Source organism: Bos javanicus, chromosome 14, assembly GCF_032452875.1.
Source record: "Bos javanicus breed banteng chromosome 14, ARS-OSU_banteng_1.0, whole genome shotgun sequence".
NCBI lineage: Eukaryota > Metazoa > Chordata > Mammalia > Artiodactyla > Bovidae > Bos > Bos javanicus.
This window is the reverse complement of record NC_083881.1, coordinates 19,752,873-19,776,723: the sequence shown is the minus strand read 5'-3', so window position 1 is coordinate 19,776,723 and position 23,851 is coordinate 19,752,873. Positions and strand designations below refer to the sequence as shown.

At 42.4% G+C, this 23,851-nt stretch overlaps 1 pseudogene; it reads right to left on the bottom strand.

Annotated features, from left to right (window-relative positions):
• Nucleotides 1–14,319: 14,319 nt before the first annotated feature.
• Nucleotides 14,320–23,176, bottom strand: LOC133260167 (nucleolar RNA helicase 2-like; annotated as a pseudogene).
• Between the last annotated feature and the right edge of the window lie 675 nt (nucleotides 23,177–23,851).

Here is a 23,851-nt window from a genome sequence, read left to right as displayed (position 1 = left end):
GAATCTTGTCAACAAACACGGCTTGAGCTTTAAAGCAGATCCTCCCCAGTCAGGTCTTCAGCGTGCCCCAACATCTTGATGGCTACTCTGCTAGAGACCTTGAGACAGAGGAACCCATCTGGTCACCCCATTCCTGACCCTTAAAAATTGAGATAACAAATGTTTAGTGTTTTGAGCAAGGACATTTTGGGATAATATGCAGCAATAGGAAACTAATACACTCTTAATAGTAGCCAAGATATGGAAGCAACCTAAGTGTCCATCAACAGATGAATGGATAAAAATGCAGAATATGTGTGCAATGGAATATTACTCACCCTTTTAAAAGAATGACATTATGGGACTTTCCTGGTGGGCCAGTGGTTAAGAATCCACCTTCTAATTCAGGAGATGCAGTTCAATCTCTGGTGAGGGAACTAAGATCTTACATGTCGACGGGCAACTAAGCCTTGAGCTGCAAGTACTGAGCTCACGTGCTCTAGAGCCCCTGTGCCACAACGAAGACCTGCTGCTGCTGCTGAGTCAGGTCAGTCATGTCCGACTCTGTGCGACCCCATAGACGACAGCCCACCAGACTCCCATCCCTGGGATTCTCCAGGCAAGAACACTGGAGTGGGTTGCCATTTCCTTCTCCAATGCATGAAAGTGAAAAGTGAAAGTGAAGTTGCTTAGTTGTGTTGGACCCTCAGCGACCCGATGGACTGGAGCCTACCAGGCTCCTCCGTCCATAGGATTTTCCAGGCGGGAGTACTGGAGTGGGGCTTCTCTCTGGATCCTGACAAATCCACCTCTTATCGCTTTGTCTCTCAATGAATTTTTGCAATGAGACATCAGAGCCTGAGTTTCATTAGTTTTGGCCGGGCTTGAGTCCCGGGAGAGAGCTGAAGGACAGGAGGAAAAAGCAGTGGGGAAAACGTGCCAAGGAATCCCCTTCATTGCCTGCTGGAAAATTTGCTAAATATCTGACCGGTGCTCACAGTTTCATTGGTCTGATCCTTGGCACAGAGAATAGAAAGGACAGAAGAACCCCCACAATTGTGCGGTAGTTTGAGCATTCTTTGGCATTGCCTTTCTTTGGGATTGGAATGAAAACTGACCTTTTCCAGTCCTGTGGCCACTGCTGAGTTTTCCAAATTTGCTGGCATACTGAGTGCAGCACTTTCACACCATCATCTTTCAGGATTTGAAATAGCTCCACTGGAATTCCATCACCTCCACTAGCTTTGTTCGTAGTGATGCTTTCTAAGGTCCGCTTGATCTCACATTCCAGGATGTCTGGCTCTAGGTGAGTGATCACACCATCATGATTATCTTAGTCATGAAGATCTTTTTTGTACAGTTTTTCTGTGTATCCCTGCCACCTCTTCTTAATATCTTCTGCTTCTGTTAGGTCCATACCATTTCTGTCCTTTATCGAGCCCAGCTTTGCATGAAATGTTCCCTTAGTATCCCTAATTTTCTTGAAGAGATCTCTAGTCTTTCCCATTCTGTTGTTTTCCTCTATTTCTTTGCATTGGTCGCTGAGGAAGGCTTTCTTATCTCTTCTTGCTATTCTTTGGAACTCTGCATTCAGGTGCTTATATCTTTCCTTTTCTCCTTTGCTTTTCGCTTCGCTTCTTTTCACAGCTATTTGTAAGGCCTCCGGTGGAATCTAAAAAATGAAACAAGGAAATAGATATAACAAAACAGAAACAAACTCCCAGATGTAGAGAATAAGCTAGTAGTTACCAGTGGTGAGAAGGAAGGAGGAGGGGCAAGATAGGGGGAATGGATTAAGAGGTACAAACTACTATGTAGAAAATAAACTACAAGGACAGGACAGGAAATATAGCCAATGTTTTATAATAACTCTAAATGGAGTATAACAGAAAAATTTAGAATCACAATGTTGTACACCTGAAACTAGTAAATCAACTCTGCCTGAATTTAAAATAAATTTGTAAATTTCTCTTGAGATTTTTTTATCTTTGCCTCTGCTGTTATTTAGAAGTGTGCTATTCTGTCTCCATATATTTTGGGAGTCAGTGAACTTTTTTGATGTATGGTAATGGTTACTCAGTATTATAAGATAAGCTAATGTACAATAACAATAAGCAGTTATATTCTTGCCTTCTCTGTTGTAGATTAATTGACCCTAAGTGCGTGGGTTTATTACTGGCTCTTCATTCTGTCCCTTTGATCTATGTGCCTGTGTTTGTGCCCATTTCATACTGTTTATGGGTTTTTTTTGGGGAGGGGTGGCTGGGATGCTTGTCAAAAAGTTTATTTGAACTAACTGTTTTGGCAGAAGCATCTGTACATCAGCCTCCTGGTAAGCCAGTGGTGTTTGTTACTGGTTTTACCCTGTGCACCCTAGGTTGGGGCGGAGGAGGAAGCAGACAGTCCAGGAGAAAGGGAATGCACTGGTGTGTCCCACACAGCTCATCTAATGGGAGTTGTTAGACCTGTTCTAGCTCTGTCTTCAGCATTATCTGACTGTTCGGGCCTCTGTAGATCTCAGCTGCCTCATCAGCAGCTGAGGGGTGAGAACTGATTGATGCTATCATACTGTTTTGATTAATGTAGTTCTGTAGTGTAGTCTGAAGGCTGGAAGCATGCTGCCTCCAGCTCTGTTCTTCTTTCTCAAGATTGCTTTAACTATTCAGGGTCTTTATTGTTTCTCTACAAATTTTAGAATTATTCCAGTTCTGTGAAAAACACCATTGGTGTTTTGATAGGGATTGTGAGAAAGCGTTTTTTTTTGTTGTTTTTGTTTTTCTTTGCCACACTGTGAGGCTTGTGGGATCATAGTTCCCCAACTAGGAATTGAATCCAGACCCTGGCAATGAAAGCGCTGAATCTTGACCACTGAACTGCCAGGGAATTCTTGGGATTGCTGTAAAGCTTTTTAAATAAATGAAAACACAACTTACCAAATTTTGTGAGATACAGTGAAAGCCATACTTAAAGGGAAATTTAACACCAGGCTCCTCTGTCCATGGAATTCTCTAGGCAAGAATACTGGAGTGGGTAGCCATTCCCTTCTCCAGGGGATCTTCCCAACCCAGGGGTTGAACTTGGGTCTCCTGTATTTCAGGCAGATTCTTTACCATCTCAGCCACCAGGGAAACCCTAATAAAAGAATAGTATGAACAAATCTATGCCCCACTTTTGACAACCCAGATGAAATGGATTAATTCCTTGAAAGGTATAGTCTGCCAAAGCTTACAGACAGAACAGATTGTATGAATAGGTCTGTGTATATTGAAGAAGATAATTAATCACCTTTCAGAACAAAGCACCAGCCGCACATGTGTTCACTGGTAAATTCTGTCAAACATTTAAGGGAAAAATTACACCAATTCTCTACAGTCTGTTTCAGAGAAAACAAACTGAATATGTTCTACCTCATTTTATGAGGTCAACATTACCCTACTACCAAAATCAAAGACATAAGAAAACTGTGATCTGTCTCTTCAACATAGATAGAAAATCTTCAACAAAATATTTGCAAATAGATTCAGTAATATATAAAAAGAATTACACATTGCAACCAAGTAGGATTTATCTCACGGATACAAAGCTATTTCAACATTCAAAATCAATTAATATAGTTCATGATATCAGCGGGTTAAAACAAAAAACACATGATCATATCAATAGATACAGAAAAGCATATGATGAAATTCAAGATTCATTCATGACAAAAACTGTCAGTAAACTAGGAATAGAGGAAGGGCCTTCCCTGGTGATCCAGTGGTTAAGAACCTGCCTTGCAGTGCAAGGGACACCATTTCAATCCTTGATCCTTTTCAACATGGTACTGGAAACCAAAGAAATAAACTATTTGTTTGCCAATGACATGATTTTCTGTGTAAAAAAATCTGAAAAAAATCAAAAAATTTCTGGAACTATAATCAATTATAGCCAGGTTGCAGGATACAAAGTTATCATATAAAAGTCTATCAGTTTCTCATATATCAGCAATGATCAACTGCTGCTAAGTCACTTCAGTTGTGTCTGACTCTGTGCGACCCCACAAACGGCAGCCCACCAGGCTCTGCCGTCCCTTGGATTCTCCAGGCAAGAACACTGAAGTGGGTTGCCATTTCCTTCTCCAATGCATGAAAGTGAAAAGTGAAAGTGAAGTCACTCAGTTTGTCCGACTCTTAGCAACCCCATGGACTGCAGTCTACCAGGCTCCTCCATCCATGGGATTTTCCAGGCAAGAGTACTGGAATGGGTTGCCATTGCCTTCTCCGATCAACTGCAACTTGAAGTTAAAAACATAATACTAACATAAGTACCCCCCAAATTAAACACTTAGGTACAAACCTAACAAATAACATATAATATCTATCTGAGTAAAGTTGCAAAAACTGATAAACAAAATCAAAGAAGAACTAAATAAGTGGAGAGATATCTCATGTTCATGGATTAGAAGTCAGTATTGTCAAGATGTCAGTTCTTTCCAAATTAATCTGTAGTTTCAATGTGATCCCCATCAAAATCCTGGTAAGTTAGTTTGTGAATGTGGACAAGCTGATTCTAAAGTTTAGAGAGGCAAAGATCCAGGGCAGCCAACACAATATTAGGGAAGAACAAAATTGGTGGACTGATACTGCTCAAATTCAAGATTTACTATGAAGATGCAGTATTCAAGATAAAATCATTTTGGTGAAAGAACTGATCATTGGAACAGAATAGCGATCCCATAAATGCTGCTGCTGCTGCTAAGTCACTTCAGTCGTGTCGGACTCTGTGTGACCGCATAGACGGCAGCCCACCAGGCTCCCCAATCCCTGGGATTCTCCAAGCAAGAACACTAGAGTGGGTTGCCATTTCCTTCTCCAAAGCATGAAAGTGAAAAGTGAAGGTGAAGTCGATCAATCGTGTCCGACTCTTGGTGACCCCATGGACTTCAGCCTACCAGGCCCCTCCATCCATGGTATTTTCCAGGCAAAAGTACTGGAGTGGGGTGCCATTGCCTTCTCTGGATCCCATAAATAGACCTCTATAAATAGAGTCAGCTGATCTTTGACAGACAACAGAGGCAGTACAATGGAGGAAAGAGTCTTTTCAACAAATGGTACTTGGACAACTGAACATTCAGATGCAAAAAAAAAAAAATCTAGACACAGACTTTATGTCCTTCACAAAAATGAACTTGAAATGGATCACAGACTGAAGTATATAATGCAATACTATAAAATTCCTGAAGTTAACATGGGAAAAGCTTAGATGGCAATGGGTTTGGCAATGACTTTTTAGATAGGACCCTGAGGGCACCATCCATAAAAGAACTGATAAGCTGGACTTAAGTAAAATTAAAATTTTTCTTCTTTGCAAAAAACACTGTCAAAAGAATGTAAAAACAAGCCACAGGCAGGAGAAATATTTAAAGAAGACCCATGTGATAAAGAACTATTATCCAAAATATAAGAACTTTTAAAATTCAACAAGAAAACAAACAACCTAGTTAAAAAAAATGAGCTGGAGATCCTAGAAGACCCCTCAACAAAGAAGAAATACTAATAGCAAGTAAGCACATGAGAAGATGCTCCACGTCATGTGTCATCAGGGAGAGGCAAACTAAAAGAGCAGTGAGATGTTGCTACACACCTTTTAGAATGGCCAGAACCCAGAGCCCTGACAGCACCAAATGCCACTGAGGATGTAGAGCAATGGGACTTCTCATTCTTTGCTGGTGGCAATAAAAAAAGGTGCAGCCACTTTGGAAGAAGTTTGGCAGTTTCTTACAAAACTGAACATATTCTTCATATATAATCCAGCAGTTTTGCTTCTTGATACTTACCCTGCTGCTGCTAAGTCACTTCAGTCGTGTCCAACTCTGTGCGACCCCATAGACGGCAGCCCACCGGGCTCCTCCGTCCCTGGGATTCTCCAGGCAGGAACAATGGAGTGGGTTGCCGTTTCCTTCTCCAGTGCGTGAAAGTGAAAAGTGAAAGTGAAGTCGCTCAGTCGTGTCCGACTCTTAGCGACCCCATGGACTGCAGCCCACCAGGCTCCTCCATCTGTGTGATTTTCCAGGCAAGAGTACTGGAGTGGGGTGCCATTGCCTACTCTGTGATACTTACCCAAAGGAGCTGAAAACTTACGTTCACTTGAAACCTACATGTTAATATAGTAGCTTTCTTCATGATTGCCAAAACTTGGAAGCAACCAATGTTACTAGGTGCATGGATACATAAACTGTGATGTTTGTAGACAATGGAATACTATTCAGTGCTTTAAAAAAAATGAGCTATGAAATCTTGGAAGAAACTTAAATGCATATTACTGCATATTAGGTGAAAGAAGGTACTCTGAAAAAGGTTACATACGGTTTGACTTTATGAAAGTCAAAACTGTGGAGTCCATAAAAAGATGGGTGGTTGCTCAAAGTAATGGGAGAGGTAGGGATAAATAAACAGAGGACTTTAGGGCAGTGAGATTACTCTATGATTCTGTAGTGGTGGATTTGTGTCATACACTCATCCAGCCTATGGAGTAACAACACCAAGAGTGAACCCTAATATAAACTGTGGACTTGGGTGATTATGATGTTTCAGTGTACATTTATTAATTATGACAAGTTTACCATCTTGTCAAGGGTGTTGATAACGGAGGCAAGCGGTGGGACTATGCAGGGTTGGGGCAGGGAGGTATATGGAAAATCACTCAGTTGTATTACAAACCTAGACTGTGCTTTAAAAAAAAAAAAAAAGATTTTGTAAAAACCTTACCAGTGGCTTTCCTTGTCCTCAGCTAAGGTTCCTGCAGTTGACTAGAAGGTTCCACATGGTCTGTTCCCATGCCTGCTTCCTTATCTCCCATGCTCGCCTCTAGGTCTCCTCTCCTCTGTGCTCTTTCACGTATGGTCCATGTGCTTACCCACTGTCTGTTCAACAGTGTAGATTCAGAGTCAGTTCTGGGTCTGTGCCCTGGCCATTGCTCCTACGTGGACCCCTTTCCTCCCAGTACATTGCAGCTGAGCGTCCTCCCTGCTGGCTCCTTGCAGTGTGTTGCCAGTGCATCCTGATGCTCACCTGTCCTCAGTCAGGCTGATGAGAGCCCATCACCTGTGATTTGGATTACCGCTGGCTGTGCTCTGCTGAGAGCAGCCCCCCAGGGGTAGGTCTGCATGTTTCTGCTGCCCATTCCAACCAGCCCTGGGTTAGAGCATCCTTTCTGGAGTGTCCAAGCAGGCAGAGCTGTGGGGTGAGAGTAGATTCATCCTTCACCATCTACTGTGAGCTGACTGTTCAGGCCCCAAGCTCCACAAGTAAGCACTTGCACCCTAGTGGTGGGCACTCTCAGGTCACCTCTGGTTTAGAACAGTGATTGGTGTCATGGTGTTAAGTTCAAATTCACTGGGTCCATTCTCCCTCCTCTCATTCAGCAACTGGAGTATTCTTAAATCTAAATAAATAGGAGATAATGAAAACTTAAGATAATACAGATGGAATTTGTTCTTACTCCAGTGTGTTATTTTCTCACTATGAAGGAGATTCTTAGGAACATTGATAACATTTGAAGTTTCATGTCCATAACTGGAAAGAATGGGCAACAACTGAAATAACATGAACTATGCATGCTAAAAGTGGAGAGAGGACTCAGGGTTACAAAGAACTCTGAAAGAGAGGATCTGACATAAAGTCATAAACTTCTTAGATATCTAAATTCCTTCTTTTTAAAAAAGATAAAATATTTTGTTAATAATAATTCTACTATAATTTACTCATGACTATTACTTTGAAAGTGAAAGTGCTAATCACTCAATCATGTCTGACTCTTTGGGACCCCACAGGCTGTAGCCCGCCAGGCTTCTCTGTCAAAGGGATTCTCCAGGCAGGAATACTGGAATGGGTTGCCATTCCCTTCTTCAGGGGATCTTCCTGACCCAGGGATCAAACTTGGGTCTCCTGCATTGCAGGCAAATTCTTTACTATCTGAGACACCAGGGAAGCTAACACATCTATTTTTAGTTTCTTATACACCTTTCACATAAACATACTTTTTAATCACTGCCCTTCCATCCTACATATTATTTACTACTTTCAGTAAAACATTTTTTTCCAGTTTTCAGAAGTACAATTTTAAAGGCTTTAAAATATTAATATTTATCATATTATCAAGACATTTTCTTCTCTGGTCATTTATCACTGCTTCCAAGACACTTCTAGAATAAGATCTTCTGTCCACATCCTTAAGCAGTTAGGGGAAAGGTCAGAGGTTCTTCCTGAGTCTTTGGGGCCTTAAACATAATCAGCCTAAATTAATCCTCATGCTGCCAAGCCAAACTCAGGTTTGCTCACCTGATGAGCGCCAAAGCCAGTCTACCTGGTTGTGGTGAAGAAAAGTACAGAGTTTAGTCATAGGCGCCAAGCAAGGAGAACAAGCAGCTGGTGCTGGAAAGACTTGAACACCCCAAGGACTTTCAGGGAAGTTTTTAAGGCAACAACTGGTGTGAGGGTCTCAGGGTGTGGGACCAGCTCAGGTACATTCTTCTGACTGGTGGTGAGGTCACAGGGTGATGTTTCAGGAATATTAATCATCAGTCTTCTGGTTCCAACTGAAACCACACAGCTGTCTCACTCAGCTTAATGAAGCTTAGGTTCTTTATGTCTCAACACAGTAGGAATTCGGTCAGAGACAGAGTGAGAGGTAAGAAGTGGATTTGTTAGTATAGGATTCTTGTGAAGGATATGAGCAGGCAGGCAGAAGAGCTCCACCCCAAGAACTTACTGGGCTACACTTTTATAACCAGAGGAAAAGTGGGGCAGAAGAGAAGGCCAGCTTCCCCCTCATTCTTTGAATAAACTCCAAGCTTACATCACTAGCTCCTCCTTCGAGTCTTAAAAGCAGAAATAAGCAGTTCTGCATAACAGTTGGAGTCTTTGGCACCCCACTTCTGATAATGGAGACAACCATGAAGCAGAAGATTGGGAAAGAAATTGAGGACCAAGCCATAATATGGACAACTTGGACAACTTGGACTCAGCAACAGTATCACCCACGGTTTTCTCAAGTGCACATGGAACAGTCTCCAGGATGAGCATCTGTCACAAAACAAGTTTTAAAATAAATTTTAAAAGATAAGAACCATAAAAAGTATCTTTTCTTATCACAAATGAAACTTAAATCATTAACAGAAAAAAATCTGGATAATTCACAAGCATGTAGAAGTTAATCAATACACTCTTAACCAGTGAGTGTGTCAAAAGAGAAATCACAAGGGAAGTTTTCTAATTTCCCAAGAATACAATTTACCGAAACTTATGGGATGCAGTGACAGCAGTGTAAACAGGGAAATGTATGGCTGTAAATATATACATTAAAAAAGAAAAAGATCTCAAATTAATTACCTAATCTTATAGCATAAGGAACGAGGCAAGGAAGCACAAACTAAACCCAAAGCTAGTAGAAAGAAACAATGAAGATTAGAGTGGAGAAAAACAGAGAATAAGAAAACAATCAAGAAAATCAATGTAATCAAATGATGGTCCTTTGAGAGGATCAATGAAACTGACAAACCCTTAGCTACATTGACTAAGAAAAAGACTACTTTTTTTTTTCATGATTAAAATCAGAAATAAAAGTGGGTATGTAACGAACTACACAGAAATAAGTATTATAAGAGACTGTCATGAACAATTGTATACTAAAAAAGTGATATAACCTAGATGAAAGGGACAGATTCCTAGAAACACAATCTTCTGAAACTGAATTCTGAAGAAATAGAAAATCTGAATAGACCTATAACCAGTAAGATTGAATCAGTAATTTTAAAAAAAATCTCCCAACAAAGAAAAGCCCCAGATCTAGATGGCTTCACTGGTGAATTTTACCAAGGATTTAGGGAAGAATTAATGCCAGTCCTCTCAAATTTTCCCCAAAAATTAAAGATGAGGGAACACTTTCTAATGGATGTTATGAAGTCGGCATTACACGATATCAAAGCCTGACAAAGACCGTGCAAGAAGAGGAAACTGCAGACCAACATCCCTCATGAATATTGAAGCAAAAAATCTCAACAAAATACCAGAAAGCTAAAATCAGCTGCATAGTGAGAGGATTGTACACCATGACCAAGTGGGACATATTCCAGGAATGCAAAGTATGGTCACATGATACCCACATTAATAGGATGAAGAAAACATTACATTGTAATCTCAATTGGTGCAGTAAAAGCCTTAGACAAATTCACCACCCTTTCATGATTAAAAAACACTCAAAAAAACTAGGAATAAAAGGAAACTTCCTCAATATCATAAAGTCCACGTCTGAAAACCCTACATCTAACATCATTCTCAGTAGTGAAAGACTGAAAGCTTTTCCCATAAGATCAGCAGTAAGATAAGGATGCCCACTTTGTCACTTCCATTTAATGCATTATTGGAAGTTTTAGAAGAATTAGGCAAGATAAGGGGATCAAAGTTACCCAAATTGGAAAGGAAGAAATAAAATTTATCTCTGTTCACTGGTGACCTGACTTTATATGTAGAAAATCCTAAAAAATGCCAAAAAACAACTTTTAGAACTAAGAACCTAATGCAGCAAAGGGGCAGGATACAATCATCATACAAAAGTCAGAAGCATTTCTATACACTAACAATGAAGAATTTTTAATGGAAATTATGAAAACCATTTCATTTGCAATAGCATAAAAATAAAAGACTGAACAATATTGAAAACATCGCTGAAAGAAACTAAAAAAGACATACCTAAATGGAAAGACAGCCCATATTCACAGATTGGAAGACCTAACCTTGTTAAGATGAGAGTATACTGACGTGGCTGCAGATAAGCACGCAGGCAACAACGTAAGCAGATGGGCCAGGATCTGAAGGCAAGGAGGTGCCTCTGCCGCAGGGCTGTGCTCACACCTGCTCCCAAAGGAGATACCTGCCTCCTCCCCACAGGTGAGCCAGCACTCTGCACCTGGGAAGGGGTGCAGCTGCAGACGGAGTGGCTGCTCCTTTACTGCCCCTGGGTCTCCGGCTGACCACTCCTGTGGCCAGCCCAGCCCAGACAGCCCAGGGAAGGAACTGCACAAAACATAGCTTCAGGGCTTCCCTGGTGGCTCAGTGGTCAAGAATCTGTCTGCCACTGCAGGAGACAGGGGTTTGATCCCTAATCTGGGAATATCCTACATCCCACTAAGCCGATGCACCACAACTTTTGAGCCTGTGTTCTAGAGCCTGGGAACGGCAGCTACTGAGCCTGCACCACAGCTGCTGAAGCCAACATGCCCTAGAGCCTGTGCTCCACAACAAGAGAAGTCAACGAGCTGAGAAGCCCAGGCACCGCAACTAGAGAGTAGCCCCCACTCTCTGCAACTAGAGAAAGCCTGCAAGGAAGACCCAGCACAGCCAAAAATAATAAATAAAATTATATTAAAAAAAATAGTTCCAGCTTAACCAAGTTGACAGGGAACACAGCCACCACACACATGGAATATTTATAACCCAAGAAAGAAAGTCTGTTGACAAGTGAGGAGGCTGCAAATGCTTCATGTAAAGCCATTGGACTGTGTTCTAGCTTTGATTGTAACTGACATCTCCTTCCAGTTGTCTAAGAAATTCAACATGCAGAGTTGAGGACACTCATCATGTTGGTTTGCACAGAGCTTCTTTTTACCCATTCAAACTGTAATTTTATGCTTGAAGAGACATCAGAAAGATTTATGAAATATATTTTAGATTACTTCCAAATTCATAAAATTTTTTGATAGTGCTAACTTGTATGCATATGTATCTGATTATTTTAGATACATCTGAACTTACAGTGAATTCACTTTTTCCTTTTTTTTTTCCACCTTAATCTAGAATAGCTTTTTTCACATACTGCTTTCAAAACTAAATGTATCAGGCTTCCCTGATGATCCAGGGGTTAAAAATCTACCTGCCAATGTAGGGGACATGGGTTTAATCCCTGGTACAGGACCCGCATGCCAAGGGGCAAGTAGGCCGGTGCACCACAACTATTGAGCCTGTACACCCTAGAGCCCGTGCTTTGCAATGAGAGAAGCCACCACAGTGAGAAACCACAACAGCTACACAGTAGCGCCTGCTCACTGCAACTAGACAAAGTCTGTGCAAAACAACGAGGGCTTAGCACAGCCAAAATAAACATAAATAAGTAAAATTGTAAAAAAAAAAAAAATGCATCTTCTGATGGTTGAAATAGGTGTTTCAATTGCCATCTCCCTGCTGTTGCCATTTATAAAACACTTGAAAGTTTTTTTTGACATTTTTGACAGTTTCAAACTTAAAGCAGTAAAAGGAAAAATTGTAAACAAAAACAAAAACAAAAAACTATGAAATGGACTGAGAAGCTCACTGGGTATATGCGATGGAAACATGTCTGGGTAACCTGATTCTGCAGGTTCTCTGCTCCTTTTGCTGTCTTTATGCTATTTTACAACTCATTAATTTGTAAAAAAACAAAAAACTGGTAATGATCCATGATTTTTGTCCACAGAAATACAAATCAATTGTGTCCAGTAGTTTGCTATGGATTATTCCCTGTGGTGGGATTCCCGGGTGACTCAGTGGTAGAGAATCTGCCTGCGCAGGCAGGAGACACAGGAGACATGGGTTCAATCCCTGGGTAGGGAAGATTCCCTGGAGAAGGAAATGGTAACCCACTCCAGTATTCTTGCCTGGGAAATCCCATGGATGGAGGAGCATCTACAGTCCACGGGGTCTCAAATAGTTGTATATGACTGAGCACACACATGTGCATTCCCTGGGTGTAGTTCCATTTTGCTTCAATTTATAAATTAATGCCAATATTCTTCCAGTTTTCATTTGAGCCAACTGTAATTTCTTTTTGATTCTTTGATTAATGAGTTAAAATCTTTGACAATCATTGTATCTTTCTCCATGTGTTGATTGTATCTTTTTTAAAAGTCACCTTTTACCAACAGAGAGAGTGAACCAAGAACTTCCAGATGTCCAAGCTGGGTTTAGAAAAGAAAGAGGAACTAGAGATCAAATTGCCAACACTTGCTGGATTATAGAGAAAGCAAGGGAGTTTGAAAAAATCATCTATCTCTGTTTCACTGACTACACTAAAGCCTTAGACTGTGTGGATCATGAGATGGGAATACCAGGCCATCTTACTTGTCTCCTGAGAAACCTGTATGCAGGTCAAGAAGCAACAGTTAGAACCCTGTGTGGAACAATTGATTGGTTCAAGAGGGGGAAAGGAGTACAACAGGGCTGTCTGCTGTCACCCTGTTTGTTTAACCTATGTGCTGAGCACATCATGAAAAATGCTGGTCTAGATGAGTTACAAGCTGGAATCAAGATAGGTGAGAGAAGCAACAAGCACCTCAGATATGCGGATGATACCACTCTAATGGCAGAAAATGAAGAGGAACTAAAGAGCCTTGATGAGGGTGAAGGAGGAGAGTGAAAGAGCCGACTTAAGACTAAATATTAAAAAAACTAAGATCATGGCATCCAGCCCCCATACTTCATGGCAAATAGAAGGGGAAAAGGTGGAAGTAGTGACAGATTTTCTCTTCTTGGGCTCCAAAATCACTGCAGATGGTGACTGCAGCCATGAAATCAGATGATTGCTTCTTGGCAGGAAAGTGATGACAAACATAGACAGTGTGTTGAAAAGTGGAGATATCACTCTGCTGACAAAGGTCCACATAGTCAAGGCTGTGGTCTTCCCAGTGAGAGCTGGACTGTAAAGAAGCCAGAACACCAAAGAATTGATGCCTTTGAACTGTGGTGCTGGAGAAGACTCCTGAAAGTCCCTTAGACAGCAAGGAGATCAAACTAGTCAATCTTAAGGGAGATCAACCCTGAATATTCACTGGAAAGACTGATGCTGAAGCTGAAGCTCCAGTATTTTGGTCATCTGATGTGCACAGATGACTCATTGGAAAAGTCCCTGATGCTGGGAAAGGTCAAGGGCAGAAGGAGAAGAGGGCGTAAGAGGATGAGACGGCTGGATGGCATCACCGATTCAATGGACATGAACTTGGGCAAACTCCAGTAGATGGTGAGGTACAGGGAGACCTGGCCTGCTGCAGTCCATGAAGTTGCAAATTGGTGGACATGACTGGGCAAACTGAGCAACAGCAAAGAGTGAGTGATAGTCACTCAGTCGCGTCCAGCTGTTTGTGACCTCATGGACTCTAGGCTGCCAGGCTCCTTCCTATGTGCATGGAATTCTGCAGCCAAGAATACTGAATTGGGTTGGCATTTCTTTCTCCAGGGGATCTTCCCAACCCAGGGATTGACACACAGGTCTGCATTGCAGGCAGATTCTTTACCATCTGAGCCACCAGGAAGCCTACTAAGAGACATTCTAAGTATAAAAGACAGATCAACTAAAAAAGTATCAGCAGATACATGCTTGACTTTATCTTATAATCTATAGACAATATATTAGAATATGTAATGAATCCATACACTTTTTCCAAAGGAATACCCAAGATAGAAGTAGCAATAAAGTTATAACTGACAGTCACCACAGATTAAATAATTTAGATGAAGCTTACCTCTCTCGAAGAGATGGACTCTGAGCAAGTGGTTAGGAAGGAAATAACAGTGTGCTTTTAACTTTGTATGAAAAACAATGTTCAGTCCCATGTTGCCGAACACAGTTGTTTTTGCCAAATAAATCCTTTTCTTCAAATTTCTGTCGGAATGCTTTATTAAAACTCTGCTTCTGGCCTTTGTTTTGGAATCTGTTACTTTCGTTGCCACCTCCTGATTGCTGTCCTCTGAAGCTTTTACTTCTTTCCCACTGTCCCCTGACACCTCGGCTGTTCTCGCGCTGTCCCCTGAAGCCTCAATTGCCTTCCCCCGTTGTGACATCGCTCTCATTGTCCTTCTAGCTCTGGTTGCTCTGTGGCCACAGAAAGGTTCCAATCGCCATGAATCATTCCACTTTTCCTGTTCTTCTGTTACTGATACAGTAGGGATATCAAAGCAAACACCCTGCTTTCCTTTGAGAAAGACCATTCCCTTCACTTTGGAATCAATATCCTCACCCAGTTGCTCTTTAAGTTCTTTCCAAGTATAACTAATGTTTGGCGTTTCAGTTGAGCATCACAGATCATGGTCACAAAGCCCGCATTTGAGTTGATCAAGGAGCGCTGATCTATTGATGTGGCACCGGAGAATTGGGCCAGGGCTGCTGCCAAAGCTTCCACAGCTCCCTTCTCCTCAATCAGCTTCTCAGCTGACTGCTTGAAGTGACCAATTGCAGTGGGAGGCACAGAGTCCAAGAGCCTGATGGCACCTTTGCTAGAAGCTTTTTTATTATCTCTGCTGCAGAAGGAATACCTATTCGCTTAAATTTAACTCTCACTTTTTGCTCCACTTGGGCTAACTCCATTTCTTCTGAGGGATTCCTGCCTGCAGTAGTAGATATAATGGTCATCTGAGTTAAATTCATCCATTCCAGTCCATTTTAGTTCACTGAATCCTAGAATGTCGACATTCACTCTTGCCATCTCTTGTTTGACTACTTCCAATTTGCCTTGATTCATGGACCTGACATTTCAGGTTCCTATGCAATATTGCTCTTTACAGCATCGGACCTTGCTTCAATCACCAGTCACATCCACAGCTGGGTATTGTTTTTGCTTTGGCTCCATCCCTTCATTCTTTCTGGAGTTATTTCTCCACTGATCTCCAGTAGCATATTGGGCACCTACTGACCTAGGGAGTTCCTCTTTCAGTATCCTATCATTTTGCCTTTTCATACTGTTCATGGGGTTCTCAAGGCAAGAATACTGAATTGGTTTGCCATTCTCTTCTCCAGTGGACCACATTCTGTCAGATCTCTCCACCATGACCCGCCCGAATCCCTCAGAAGAAATGGAGTAGCCATGATGGTCAACAAAAGAGTCCGAAATGCAATACTTGGATGCAATCTCAAAAACGACAGAATGATCTCTGTTCATATCCAAGGCAAACCATTCAATATCACAGTAATCCAAGTCTATGCCCCAACCAGTAATGCTGAAGAAGCTGAAGTTGAACGGTTCTATGAAGACGTACAAGACCTTTTAGAACTAACACCCAAAAAAGATGTCCTTTTCATTATAGGGGACTGGAATGCGAAAGTAGGAAGTCCAGAAACACCTGGAGTAACAGGCAAATTTGGCCTTGGAATACGCAATGAAGCAGGGCAAAGACTAATAGAGTTTTGCCAAGAAAATGCACTGGTCATAGCAAACACCCTCTTCCAACAACACAAGAGAAGACTCTATACATGGACATCACCAGATGGTCAACACCGAAATCAGATTGATTATATTCTTTGCAGCCAAAGATGGAGATTCTCTATACAGTCAGCAAAAACAAGACCAGGAGCTGACTGTGGCTCAGACCATGAACTCCTTATTGCCAAATTCAGACTGAAATTGAAGAAAGTAGGGAAAACCACTAGACCATTCAGGTATGACCTAAATCAAATCCCTTATGATTATACAGTGGAAGTGAGAAATAGATTTAAGGGCCTAGATCTGATAGATAGAGTGCCTGATGAACTATGGACTGAGGATCGTGGCATTGTACAGGAGACAAGGTTCAAGACCATCCCTATGGAAAAGAAATGCAAAAAAGCAAAATGGCTGTCTGGAGAGGCCTTACAAATAGCTATAAAAAGAAGAGAAGCGAAAAGCAAAGGAGAAAAGGAAAGATATAAGCATCTGAATGCAGAGTTCCAAAGAATAGCAAGAAGAGATAAGAAAGACTTCTTCAGCGATCAATGCAAAGAAATAGAGGAAAACAACAGAATGGGAAAGACTAGAGATCTCTTCCAGAAAATTAGAGATACCAAGGGAACACTTTATGCAAAGATGGGCTCGATAAAGGACAGAAATGGTATGGACCTAACAGAAGCAGAAGATACTAAGAAGAGATGGCAAGAATACACAGAAGAACTGTACAAAAAAGATCTTCATGACCCAGATAATCACGATGGTGTGATCACTGACCTAGAGCCAAAGATCCTGGAATGTGAAGTCAAGTGGGCCTTAGAAAGCATCACCATGAACAAAGCTAGTGGAGGTGATGGAATTCCAGTTGAGCTATTTCAAACCCTGAAAGATGATGCTGTGAAAATGCTGCACTCAATATGCCAGCAAATTTGGAAAACTCAGCAGTGGCCACAGGACTGGAAAAGGTCAGTTTTCATTCCAATCCCAAAGAAAGGCAATGCCAAAGAATGCTCAAACTACCACACAATTGCACTCATCTCACACCCTAGTAAAGTAATGCTCAAAATTCTCCAAGCCAGGCTTCAGCAATATGTGAACTGTAAACTTCCTGATGTTCAAGCTGGTTTTAGAAAAGGCAGAGGAACCAGAGATCAAATTGCCAACATCCGCTGGATCATGGAAAAAGCAAGAGAGTTCCAGAAAAACATCTATTTCTGCTTTATTGACTATGCCAAAGCCTTTGACTGTGTGGATCACAATAAACTGTGGAAAATTCTGAAAGAGATGGGAATATCAGACCACCTGATCTGCCTCTTGAGAAATTTATATGCAGGTCAGGAAGCAACAGTTAGAACTGGACATGGAACAACAGACTGGTTCCAAATAGGAAAAGGAGTACGTCAAGGCTGTACATTGTCACCCTGATTATTTAACTTATATGCAGAGTATATCATGAGAAACGCTGGGCTGGAAGAAGCACAAGCTGGAATCAAGATTGCCAGGAGAAATATCAATAACCTCAGATATGCAGATGACACCATCCTTATGGCAGAAAGTGAAGAGGAACTAAAGAGCCTCTTGATGAAAGTGAAAGTGGAGAGTGAAAAAGTTGGCTTAAAGCTCTACATTCAGAAAACGAAGATCATGGCATCTGGTCCCATCACTTCATGGCAAATAGATGGGGAAACAGTGGAAACAGTGTCAGACTTTATTTTTTGGGGCTCCAAAATCACTGCAGATGGTGACTGCAGCCATGAAATTAAAATACGCTTACTCCTTGGAAGGAAAGTTATGACCAACCTAGATAGCATATTCAAAAGCAGAGACATTACTTTGCCAACAAAGGTTTGTCTAGTCAAGGCTATGGTTTTTCCTGTGGTCATGTATGGATATGAGAGTTGGACTGTGAAGAAGGCTGAGCGCCGAAGAATTGATGCTTTTGAACTGTGGTGTTGGAGAAGACTTTTGAGAGTCCCTTGGACTGCAAGGAGATCCAACCAGTCCATTCTGAAGGAGATCAGCCCTGGGATTTCTTTGGAAGGAATGATGCTAAAGCTGAAACTCCAATCCTTTGGCCACCTCATGAGAAGAGTTGACTCATTGGAAAATACTCCGATGCTGGGACAGATTGGGGGCAGGAGGAGAAGGGGACAACAGAAGATGAGATGGCTGGATGGCATCACTGACTTGATGGGCATGAGTCTGAGTGAACTCTGGGAGTTGGTGATGGACAGGGAGGCCTGGCGTGCTGCGATTCATGGGGTCGCAAAGAGTCAGACACGACTGAGTGACTAAACTGAACTGAACTGAACTGGGCTAACTGGTATTCTTCCTTGTGCTGATAAAAGCAGATGCAAACCCTGGTCTTTCCAGCTCTGTTCACCCAGAATGGTGAATGTAGGACTCCACATCCTTTCGTGGAGAACTTGGAACAACCAGATCAACCTCAGGGATGTCTAACCTATGTGCAGCAACATTGGTTGCAACCAGAACTCCAATATCATCGTTTCTAAAACCTTTCAGGGTGATTTCCCCTTCCTTCTATGGAATGTCTCCATGTAAAGACTGGGCATCCTGCTTTATGGCCACATTCTGTGACAACTGGGTTTCTTCCTTCGTTTCACAAAATGTGACAGTGCACCCTTAATAACCACTGTACACTCAGCTCACGTCCCCAATAACTGCTGCCCTCTCAGTCCAGTGGCACTTGATAGCCAGAGGCTCTACAGTTATTGCTCTTTTCTGTGTCTTTTTACCAATCGGGACTGCCTATTCATTTGTAGGTTTCATGTATTTCTTAGCAACATTATACACCCAATGAGGACAAGTTGCAGAAAATACCAATGTTTGGGGATTTCTTCTGAATCTTTCTTGTATGCTACATATAAAATCTCTTCCACTTGATCAGCAAAGCCCATGTCCAACATCTGGTCAACTTCAGGACATCATGCCTAAGTGTGTTGAGAAGCTTTGCTTATATTCCAAATGGTGAATTTCAGCAAGAGCTCGTGGGACTACAAGTGCACCCCAGTTGTATTTATGTATTTCTTCCACTCCCATAGAGCACTCAGGCCCTGCGCTGGGCCCTGAGGAGGAGGGAGGAGACCCACGACAGTAGGTACAGAAAGCACTGCACTGCAGAACAGAGATCCCAGAGAGGTGGGTGCAGGGCAGCGGGAGGACCTGGGGACATCACAGATCTTGGAGAACAGGTAGGACTTGGTCAGAGAAAGCATTTGTGTAGAAGCACCAAGTGGGGGAGCATAACACATCCAGGGGTGAATGGGGGGCAGTGGAAGGAAGGTTGGTGTCTTCCCCTCATGGGCTGCTGTAAAAAAAGGAAATACCAGAGACTGGGTGGCAACAAAAATGTATTTCTCACATTTTTAAGGCCTGGGAAGTCCAGGGTCATGGCACCAGCAGATTCAGGGTCCGGTGAGGGCCCTTTGCCGGGTTGCAGAAGGCCTATTGTGTGCTCATGGCATGGTCTCTGGGGCCTCTGTTACAAAACAGTGCTGCTTTTATCGCAAGGCTCTGCAGTCACCCCGCAAATGCTACCCACTAATACTATCACCTCGGGTATGAGGTTTCAACACAGGAATTTTAGGGGGACTGGACATTCAGCCCACAACAGTTGGGGATCTGGACAGGCCCCCCTGCCAGCCTGAATGAAGTCCTCGTTGAAGGACGGCACATGGCAGGTCCTGCCAACAGGAGGCTGTTTTTCTTCAGGAAGATGCTGCCCTGTCCTTAGGGGTGGGGTAGGAGAGTGCCTCACTGCCCGCATGGCTCAGCTGCTGCCTCTGTGTACACTGTGTTACCCAGAATCCAGGGACAAAGGGCTCTGCCTCTCAGGGCCAGTGGAGCTGGACAAAGTGGAAAAAAATTCTCATTTGCTCCTTCTTGATGCATCATCTTCAGTTTATCCGGGACATTTTTCCAAAGAAGACACACAGATGGCCAACAGGCACATGAAAAGAGGCCCAGTATTTCTAATCATGAGGGAAATGCAAATCAAAACCACAATGAGATACCACCTCACACCTGTCAGAATGGTTGTCATTAAAAAAATAATAATAACGAATGCCAAGTGTTGGTGAGGATGTGGAGAAAAGAGAACCCTTGTGCACCGGTGGTAGGAATGTAAACCCATGCGGCCACTATGGAAAACAATATGGAGGATCCTCAAAAAGCTAAACAGAGCTACTGTTCGGTCTAGCAATTCCACTCCTGGGCATGTATCCCAAAAGGAACCAAAACAGTAATTGGGAAAAAAAAAACACACACCCCAGTATTCATTGTAGCACTGCTTATAATAGCTCAGACATGGAAGCAACCTAAGTGTCCATCAGCAGATGAATGGATAAGGACAATGTGGTGTGTATATACGATTGATATTGCTGCTGCTGCTAAGTCACTTCAGTCGTGTCTGACTCTATGTGACCCCGTAGACGGCAGCCCACCAGGCTCCCCTGTCCCTAGGATTCTCCAGGCAAGAACACTGGAGTGGGTTGCCATTTCCTTCTCCAATGCATGAAAGTGAAAAGTGAAAGTGAAGTCACTCAGTTGTGTCCGACTCTTAGCGACCCCATGGACTGCAGCCTACCAGGCTCCTCCGTCCATGGGATTTTCCAGGCAAGAGTACTGGAGTGGGGTGCCATTGCCTTCTCCAACCATTGATATTACTCAGCTATAAAAGAATTGAATTTTGCCATTTGCAATAACATGGATGGACTTGGAGGGTATTATGCTAAGTGAAATAAGTCAGAGAAAGACATTTAAATGACGCTAAAAAATAAAACAAACTAGTGAATATAACAAGAAACAGACTCACAGATATAGAGAACAAAACTGTGGTTACCAGTGGGAACCGGAGTGATGGAGGGGCAACGTAGGGAGAATGGAGGAGTACGAGGCGTGAACTACTAGGTATACAATAAACCAGCTAAAAGTTCCCTGACCCAGGAATATAGCCAGTACTTTATAGTAACTATGAATAGAGCATAACCTCGTAACAACTGTGAATCACTATGCTATACGCCTGAAACTGATATAATATGGTAAATCAACTGTGCCTTCCCCAAAAGTTGATATACCTACGGCACCTTCATATCTAGTTATTAATATGTAGAGGGCACAAGATGTAAAAGTAAAATATTATTACTATTTAAACAGGCTTATCAACAACATGAATTAATCTTTCCTTGGTGGATAAATGTCTAATTTCTTTAATAACAGCTACTAATTAAGCAACCCAATAGTTTGATGTGACATTAACTTTGTTCTGGTCTTCCCTCATTGCTCAGTTGGTAAAGAATCCACCTGCAATGCAGGAGACTCCAGTTCAATTCCTGGGTCGGGAAGATCTGCTGGAGAAAGGATAGGCTACCCACTCCAGTATTCTTGGGCTTCCCTTGTGGCTCAGCTGGTAAAGAATCTGCCTGCAATGCGGGAGACCTGGGTTCAATCCCTGGGTTGGCAAGATCCCTTGGAGAAGGGAAAGGCCACCTACTCCAGTATTCTGGCCTGGAGAATTCCATAGACTGTATAGTCCATGGGGTCGCAAAGAGTCGGACTTTCACTTTTTTTCTAACCTTGTTCTAAAAGAATCATTAAGGTGTAAAGTTAATAGTTTAGAAAGCACCTGGACCCCACAGTCAAAGCCTGTTTCATGGAACTGTCTGTCCTTTATCCATAAGAAGTTGAGTTTATGTAGGATCATCCACAGCCTGGAAATCTGACGTTGAGAACAAGTGAGCAGAGTGTTTCTTGAAAATTCTCCAATCTGGCATCTTTTCTTCTCACTTACAAATTCATTCTGAGCAAAAATTCACATTTGGCAGTGTTTTGATGTGGAAATCCTTCCAGATATTTTGCATTTTGACAGCAAGCTCCAGAGTTGAACTGCGGCTAGGCTGATTGGGCAAATTTAGGTCCTGAGACGGAGCCGCCGAAAGGGTCTGCTCAGGTCCCACAGAGCCATTGTTATAAATGTGCAGAGACAGTTACTCAGTGAGTCACCGAGGACAGGCTGTACCTGGTTCTGAAGCTTTCTTCTCTGTGACTGTCTGTAATTTTTACTTCTTTGCCTGCCTTTACTGTATCCTTTTTTAATTTTCAGGAGTCTTGTAAGAAACAGTCATTGAACTTTATTCCTGAGTCAAATGTGGCTTTGCTGTAATGATGCCAAAAGTCTTAAGGAGCAACATGAAGTCAACTGAATCATTATTCCCCAGTGCTTCAGCCCTTTTCAAGGTTCAGAGGGAAGAGACTTCATCCATTTAACATACATGTTGCTGAGCTTGAGTTTGGCCCTCTGGTTGTGCAAAAATTCAGAATGTATCTGATACAGTAGAAATAGGTTTCAGGGATCTTTTACTGTAAGCCCTTTTTGAAATAATCACAGCAGATAGCTTATAGAAATCGTTAGCACAGATGCTATATGTTCCATAATATTACAATATAATCTTCCAACTAAGGGAAGACTGTTTTCATTTTTGTGAGATTATGTGTTCAGGGTTCACAGCAATTCAGGCCAGCAGATCACACTCTGCCTGTGAAATCCCGCTGAAGACACAGTGGCCGTGCCAGAAGCACAGCCCTCGGAGGAACAGACAGGAAGTTGGAGACTCTGAATTTTATGAGCCGGAAATGTCACTGAATTGTATGTTTCCAGTAAAGACTGATATTCTGTTGGGTAGAGCAGGGCCCCTGCTTAGCTGCTCCCAAGTGGTTCTGGAGCAAACACTGCGGAAGGCTGTCCATTCCTCAAAGACAGCTCTCCACCCTTGCAGGAATCGGCCCTGCATTTCAGCCCCCATGCCAGGAGACCCCACAAAGGTAAGGCAGCTGGATCAGCTGCTTGTCTTTCATGAGGGAAGGAGCTGGACCAGTGTCCTTCTCCAGCCCTCCCATGTCCGGGGCTGCAGAGACGTGCCTGTGAAACGGGACCAGCACTGCCCTGCGGAGCTCCTGAGAGGGGAGAACACTGCACATGGGCCGAGTGGTGTGTGTTTGTGAAATAAAACATGGAATTCATTGCTTGGTCTCGGCAGAGCCTGATAAAGCCTTGGGAAACAGAAAACAGTGAAAGTGTTATTTGCTCAGTTGTGTCCAACTCTTTGCAACCACCTGGACAGTAGCCTTCTAGGCTTCTCTGTCCATGGATTTCTCCAGGCAAACATACTGGAGTGGGTTGCCATTCTCTTCTCCAGATCTTCCCTACCCAGAGATCGAACCCAGGTCTCCCACATCATGGGCACATTCTTTACCCTCTGAGCCACCAGGGAAGCTTGAAAAACATAGAAGCAGATCTTAAATCCAACTTTCCATTTACAAAAGTAGACAGAGAGCAGTGAGAGAAAAGAATCCAAAGAATAAACACCTCTGAGGTTTTACGTTGTTTTGTTTTAGACTCCACGTAAAAGAGATTGTACAGTATTTTTGTCTTTCTCTGACTTATTTCCCTTGGCATAATGCCCTCTAGTCCATCCATGTTGTCACAAAGGGCAGGATTTCCTTCTTTTTTTTATGGATGAATGATATTCCATTGTGTGTATATGTACATACGTGTATGTATAATTACATATATATATTTATATAGAATTTCACATCTTGTTTATCCAGTCATCCACCAATGGACACAGGTCGTTTCCATGTGTTGGCTGTTGT